Genomic DNA, 8,343 nt, shown 5'->3' with positions numbered 1-8,343 from the left:
CCATTGGGCATAGCTGTTTACCACGTGATCGGCCGTGATGAAGTCACGGCCGATCGCAGATGGTACCACCCCACTTTGCACGGCAGTGGCAGCGTGTTCCCGGGAACACTGCTCGTCACCAACACTGGTAAACAGCCATTGGCCCGAGGCTGTTTACCACGTGATTGGCTGTGATCCTTTCACAGCCTATAACTAAATGTAAAAATAGAGCGGTAATGAAATGTTACCAGGTTCTCCACCACACACACTATTCGTGTGTGAGAAGGAGATTGTGGTAACATCTGGTTACCGCTTACAGTATACACCAACACACATTGATTGCCCCCCCAATAAAGAGGACCTGTCACCACCCATCAAAGTACCTATCAAAGTTCATCCGAGTTCCCGTCACAGTCCATCCGAGTACCCGAGTATCTGTCACAGTCCATCTGAGTACCCGAGTACCTGTCAAAGTCCATATGAGTACCTAAGTACCTGTCACGGTCCATATGAGTACCCGAGTACCTGTCACAGTCCATATGAGTACCTGTCACAGTCCATATGAGTACTCAAGTACCTGTCACAGTCCATCTGAGTACCTGTCAGTTCATATGAATACCTGTCACAGTTCATCTGAGTACCCGAGTACCTGTCACAGTTCATCTGAGTACCTGTCACAGTTCATATGAGTGCCGAGTACCTGAATACCAGTCACCAGCCCATTAGAGTACCCGAGTACCTACAGTGGGGACGGAAAGTATTCAGACCCCCTTAAATTTTTCACTCTTTGTTATATTGCAGCCATTTGCTAAAATCATTTAAGTTCATTTTTTTCCTCATTAACCACTTCAGCCCCGGAAGGATTTACCCCCTTCCTGACCAGAGCACTTTTTGTGAGTCGGCACTGCGTCGCTTTAACTGACAATTGTGCGGTCGTGCGATGTGGCTCCGAAACAAAATTGACGTCCTTTTTTTCCCACAAATAGATTTTTCTTTTGGTGGTATTTGATCACTTCTGCGATTTTTATTTTTTGCACTATAAACAAAATAAGAGCGACAATTTAGAAAAAAATGCATTATTTTTCACTTTTTGCTATAATAAATATCCCCAAAAAATATATTACAGTCCCCACTGTATCTGTAGCCCATCAGAGTACCCAAGAACCTGTCACCAGGCCATCAGAGTACCCGAGTATCTGTCACCAGGCCATCAGAGTACCCGAGTACCTGTCACCAGCCCAACAGAGTAACTGAGTACCTGTCACCAGCCCATCAGAGTAACCGAGTACCTGTCTGCAGCTCATCAAATTACCCGAGTACCTGTCTCCAGCCTATCAGAGTACCCAAGTAACTATCTGCAGCCCATCAGAGTACCCATCTGCAGCCCATGCCTCATAGAATATACGTTGGAGTGCTTGCTTCCAAAATGGGGTCATTTTGTGGGTAATTCCACTGTCTTGGTGCTCAAGGACCTTCAAAAGCGTGATAGGTAGGAATGAAATGATCTGTAATTTATGCTCCTAGAACGCCTGAAGGTGCTAATTCAATGTTGGTCCTTTGTATGTGGCCAGGCTGTGTAAAAGTCTCACACGTGGTATTGCCATACTCGGGAAGAGTAGCAGAATGTATTTGAGGTGTAATTTATTGTATGCATATGCTGTGTGTGAGAAATAACCTAATATGACAATTTTGTAAAAAAAAAAAAAATTGGCACCATAATTTGTAGACTCTATAACTTTCACAAAGACCAAATAATATACGCTAATTTCATTTTTTTTTTACCAAAGATATGTAGCAGTATAAATTTTGGCCAAAATTTATGAAGAAAAATTACTAATTAGCAACATTTTATGACAGAAACAAAGAAAAAGGCTTTTTTCGCAAAATTTACGGTTCTTTTATTTATAGCACAAAAAATAAAAAGAAACACTAGTGATTAAATACCACCAAAAGAAAGCTCTATATGTGTGAAAAAAAGGATGCAAATTTCATATGGGTACAGTGTCGCATGACTGAGTAATTGCCATTCAAAGTGTGAGAGTGCTGAAAGCTGAAAATTGGTCTGGGCAGTTAGGGGGTGTAAGTGCCCTGTATTGAGGTGGTTAACGGGGGGAACAGACAGCAATAAAAACCGGAAGGTGTTCTAATCCCTCTCAAGTCTATTCAAAACTAAAAAAAAAGTTTTGCCTTTAGTTATACAAAAATCACAAATGAAATTTGGAGCACGGAGCCTCATATGGTGTAAATTATTATTTTTCTCTTTTTGTACTTTGCATTCAAATAACGCTCAAAGAACTAAAATAGTAGAGATAAAATTGTACACACCTTTCCCCATACTGCAAGGCTGGCACAAATATAGGGGCTTGTACGTTCATTAAAAATTAATATATGGATATGGTAAAATAGAACCAGAAATTGTTCAAACAGTAACCCCAAAAGTGAAGTGCAATACTCAGACACACCTTGTGACACCTGCAAATAGTATCATTACGCCTCAGATTAAAAATGTTTTTATTCATGCTTCTGTCGCTTTTCAAATCTTGGTGATTTCAAGTGCATTTGCAGATTTGCTTCAACACTGAATACCAGATTTCCATGCTATTCTATTGTACCCACTCACATAAGTGATGTAATGTCATTCAACACTCAGAAAAAGTATAGGAGCTTCTTTGAGGCACGATTGAGTGTTTTTTGCCCCAATAGATTTCAATGGAAGTGCCTGAAAAACACCTGACAAAACATATGTAAGTCATGTGTGATTTTGAGCACAGCAACTGTCCCTCTTTCTAGCACCTAAAACAAATACAGTCAAGCCTGAAAATGGCTGTAAAAAATGCAAAAAAGTGCACCAAAATCACATAAACATGTTCATGCTCCGATGTGAATCTAGGCTGTACGATAATGAAGGGGTAATCTCCAAGCCATAACATGGATTGCAATCGTACAAAGGTGTGCATTGTGTAACAGTACTTTACCGTTTAATAGGGGAGATCATAATGCTCAATAAGATCAAAGTGGTGTTGTTAACCACCCCCCCATGTTCACCACATTCCTTGTGTGATTTACTCGACCATGTCCATCCTAACAATGGTAGATCACAGTCAAAGCATTCTAACCCTAAAAATCCAAAGAATGAAGTGTCATTGTTCCAGCTGCTTTGTACTCTACTTGTCACCTGGGAAGAATCCCTGATGGTTTCATGAAGTGATCCAGTAGGCACAGAGAAGTGGGAAGAAGAGTCTCTTCCTCTCCCATTTTTGTCTCCAGGTACCCTGGCAGCAAGCGTTCATGGAACTGGTATTGTGTATAGCATAATGTGAGTGGTGTCACCAAGAAATATAAATGTATAAATATAGACTCTGCTGCAGTTATAGATTCCCCAGTATAGAGTGTGAGATAGTGAAAAGTGTATTTATGAAGGATAACTGCGCCAACCCTAAACCTATACCTTGTGTCTAAACAATTCTATCATACAATTCACTCAAAATTAGGTGAATACATAAAAAAATATATAAGAAAATATATAAAGAATAATATATATATATATATATATATATATATATAATAAAAAAAATCAGTGAAAAAATATTTAAAATAATATATATACAAAGTCCCAGTGCTGCTCCTTTAAAGTTTATATGATATCCCTTGTGCTCAAATACTACATGCTTTTATGCACCACCCATCGTGATTCACCACCACCTTCCAAACTTTGCAAGCCAGGATTTGTTTTCCTTCCATAGGGTAAAACACTGGTTTTAAATAAGGAAGGGTAGGTGTGGCGCTGTTCTAGGGTACAATAATTGCATCCCCCTATGTGACACTATGTATCCTTATATTATACTCCCACTAAAAATAATAAAAGTTTAAAGTGTCAAATACTTAGTGCAAGTGCTATCAATGCACATATGCAAGAGTAAATGAGTGTGTTGTAAAAAAAATACTAAAGTGACAGGTACTCGTCAAAACCGTGCCTTGGTGATACTCATATTATATCAAAACATTATTTTCATGCAAAAAAAATATAAAAATGTGTGTGTGTGTATATATATATATATATATATATGCTGTGATCATAAATAGTCCATAGTTCATTTCAGAAAAAAAATTAAGTAAAATATAAAAATTGAACATTAAAAATGAAAAAAAGTGACAGGTGCTCTTCAAATCTGTGCTCATCTGAGCTCCAGATGATGTCTTGATGACGGAACGCATAGGGCGGAGCATCTAGCGTCTTTGCATCACTTCCGGTTTCAGCCCGTGGAACGTGAATCGTCCCAGCTTCATGTGTTTTTTAAAGGCTTATATGCATTTGAATCAATGTGAGTATGTTTCCACTTTTGTGTTACAATAAATGTATTTTAAAATGGAATCACTTTATGGAGATGTCTCTTTCCTATATGTAAGAAATGCGGAGCAAGATCTAAAGAAGAAAGATACACCCAATACCGCAAGAACGGAAAGATATAACTGACACAGCAGATAAAGATCTGATGATTACTGCACAGTGGCAGATACAGTGAAAGCGAGATCCCCTGTGTGGGGTGAGTGGATCGGGTGAGTGCAATACCTACAGGGGATCTATAAGCCGCACGGAGCACAGATTTGAAGAGCACCTGTCACTTTTTCATTTTTAATGTTCAATTTTTATATTTCACTTTATATTATTTTTTTCTGAAATGAACTATTTATGATCACAGCATATATATATATATATATATATACACACATACATACACACACACACACATTTTTATTTATTTTTTCATCAAAATAATGAATGAATGAATAAAGGCACGGTTTTGATGAGCACCTGTCACTTTAGTCATTTTTTGATTACAACACACTCATTTACTCTTGCATATGTACATTGATAGCACTTGCACACACTAGGATTTGCACTAAGTATTTGATGCTTTAAACTCTGATTTTTATTATTATTATTATTGGGAGTATAATATAGGAGATACATAGAGTGTCACATACGGACATGCAATTAATGTACCCTAGAACAGCGCCACACCTACCCCTTCCTTATTTAACACTCGCATTCAAATTACACTTAGGTGGCTGTACTAGTAGGGGCAGCAGTTCTTTTTTCCATCCCATTCATTGCCATAAGCGCATTGCCACCAATATATTTTACAAGACAGGTTTGGCAGCAATTATCAGTGTTCCATCCATGCTTCAACAATCTCAAAATCTCATGGAAAACAAATAGCCATCATTGTGCAACATTCTAAGCTTTATTTTTTATCTTAAAAAATAGACGAATGCACTCACATGTTATTGTGCCGGCTGGTGAATAGCATCATTACTTCCTGCCATTGACCCGCACCAAACCGAGGCTTGCACTGCATGACGGTTCCTAGAGACGGGACGGCAAGCAAAAGGCTTTACTTGGATCGCTGGACAGACTTGTGCCTGTTTTATAGGCACAATAACGTGAGTGCATTCGTCTATCAATTTTTGAAGATACAAAATAAAGCTTAGAATGTTGCGCAATGATGGCTTTTTGTTTTCCATGATATTTTGAGATTGTTGAAGCATGGATGGAACACACATAACTGCTGGCAAACCTGTTATACTCTATGGAAGGAAAACAAATTGAGGCGGTTTTATTATTGCTTTCTGGTGAGTGCAAACTTTGGAAGGTGGTGGTGAATCACAAATTGGTGGTGCATTAAAGCATTAAGTTTTTGAGCACAAAGGATATCATATATACTTAAAGGAGCAGCACTGGGACTTTGTATATATACTTTTTGAAATATTTTTTTCACTGATAATTTTTCACAAGTATTTTTTATAATATATATTTTTTATTCTTTATATATTTTCTTATATATATTTTTTATGTATTCGCCTAATTTTGTATATTCACATGAATTGTATGATAGAATTGTTTAGACACAAGGTATAGGTTTAGGGTTGGCGCAGTTATCCTTCTGTATAGCATATAGGGGACTTAAAGTGGACCTTAACTCAAAGACTGAAGATTTGCTATGTTATAGGGATTGTCTATATATGGTAATTGTGCCTTAAAAGTAACCTTCTTCCAGAAAAATAGCAGAGCATTTCCTGGTATGTGTGTGTGTGTGTTTAAGCATTCCTGTGCTAATAGCCTCGTAGATGTATTTGCAGTATGAGTGGGATTGCTGCCTCTGACTAGCCTAGAGAGATTTGGAGTGAGATTTGGTAATGTCCCTACTGTGGTGCTCATTGTCCATCTTCCTAAAGGCTCTGATATGAGGCTGCAAAGCCATGGCTCTTCCAAAATGGTCTCCTCCATTCAGAGACACAGTACAGAGTAACGTATAATTAAGTCAGTACTCCGGGTATTTCCCCACGAACCAGTCACTCTCTCAAGGAGCCTGAAAATAAGCGATCCAGGGGTTCCACACTTTTTCAAACCTAGTTTGCCTATCTTGTCGAATGCTGGTCAGTTTTTCGTTGATAATGATCCAATATATTTTGTGTTTCACCAGGGCAATACTGTTTACGGGCGACTTCCATGCACGTGCAATGGTTATTTTAGCCGCTAAAAGAATGAAGAATATAAGAGTACGCTGATGTCTAGGGATCTCCTCCGGGAGATCGCTAAACAACCCCGTTTCACTTTTCTGGGTATATTTTGTCCAGTCACTGAGTAAATTAGGTTAAACACTCTAATCCAGAACGGTCGGACCTTCGGGCAAGTCCACCAGACATGGTACATATCACCTTCCTGTCCGCTTCCCTGAAAACATAGGTTTGAGGTACCAGGGTACAATTATGCTAGCTTTGTGGAAACAAGGTACCAAACACGATAACACTTTATAGTTTGCTTCAACCAATGAGGTGTTGAGTATGCCTTTGTGCACCATGGTGAACCATTTCATCCATATCTCCTCCTCAATTACCCCTAGGTCCGCTTCCCATGCCGTTTGGTAGGAGGATTTGGCCCCCTGGTTGTTGAACATGATGTATAATTCCATGATCCCTCCCCGTGATTCTGGCCCCTTCAGACATCTATTCTCATAGAGGGTCCTGACAGTGATATCTGCCCCATCTCTCATTAAGGTTTGCAGGAAGTGTGTAATTTGGCATAAGCGATGTGTCTCTGTGGGGGGCATTTCTAAAGTTTCCTTAAAGTAGCTGGGCTGTCTTATCCTTTTATGGTCTATGAAGTGAGCAATTCTGTAGAGCCTCTTATTGACCCACCAGGTGAATTGATGGCCCGGGATGAAGTGAGGGTTGTGGAAAAGTGGAGCCGCTGGTGAGTGAGTGGATTGTAAGGGGTACAATTTACATGCTGTGTCCCACAGATGCAGGGAGTGGGATAAAGAGGGACTCAATACTGCCTGATGCTCCTTCGCAGGGAGCCACATAAGGAGATCTAAGGGAATGGTGGGGCTGGCCTGTGTCTCCAAGTGGACCCAATCAGGTCTGTATCTTTTGTTAAAAATTTGATATAGTTGGACCAGTTGTGCTGCTCTATAATAGCGCAGAAAATGCAGAACTCCCAGTCCACCTCGCCATTTAGATCTATACAGGGTGGAACGGACTACTCTATAGCCTCCCTTATGCCAAATGAATTTATATATCAGGGATTGTAACTTCCGGAAGAAGACCGGGGGGACCAGAATTGGTAGGGATCTAAAGTAAAAGTTTTCAAGGGAAAACGTTAATTTTAACTGCCGCTATTCTACCCATCCAGGAAATATAGTGATTTTGCCAATTTTTCAGGTCACGTTCTGTTGATTCATAAAGAGGGATGTAATTGGCGCTATGCAGTGTGGTGATATCAGAGGTCAGTTTGACTCCGAGATATGGGAGCACCTGCGTACACCATTTAAATGAGAAAAATGGCCGTATAGCATCTAAGACTGTTTCTGGGAGGTTTATATTTAGAGCCTCCGATTTGGGTTAATTTACTTTCAAACCAGAAATGTTTCCGAAATCGGACATTAAGGCAAATAAATTGGGTAGGGTCGTGATAGGATAGGCGAATAGGCCACATGTATGGGTCTTGTTGCCACTTTCGATACCATGGATATTGGAGTTAGATCTAATGGCTATTGCCAGTGTCTCAATTGAGATCACAAAGAGGAGTGGTGACAGAGGACATCCTTGTCTAGTTCCTCTCTGGATTTGCAAAAGGTCCGATGTACGACCAAACCCAATAATTTTGGCTGACGGATTTGAATATAAAGCACTCATTAAATTAAGAAAGTTTGGTCCACAATTCCATTACCTCAATATGTGGAACAGAAAAGGCCAGGATAGAGTGTCAAAGGCCTTATGTAGGTCCAGTGACAATAGCATGCCCTATCTATTATCCCCTCTGTCCCAATTAGAACGCATTACAGAAATCAAGTCTATGGC

The sequence above is a fragment of the Aquarana catesbeiana genome, linkage group LG05 (assembly GCF_042186555.1).
Source record: "Aquarana catesbeiana isolate 2022-GZ linkage group LG05, ASM4218655v1, whole genome shotgun sequence".
In the NCBI taxonomy this organism is placed as follows: Eukaryota; Metazoa; Chordata; class Amphibia; order Anura; family Ranidae; genus Aquarana; species Aquarana catesbeiana.
The sequence above is the reverse complement of the archived record's forward strand: the minus strand, read 5'-3'. Positions refer to the sequence as shown.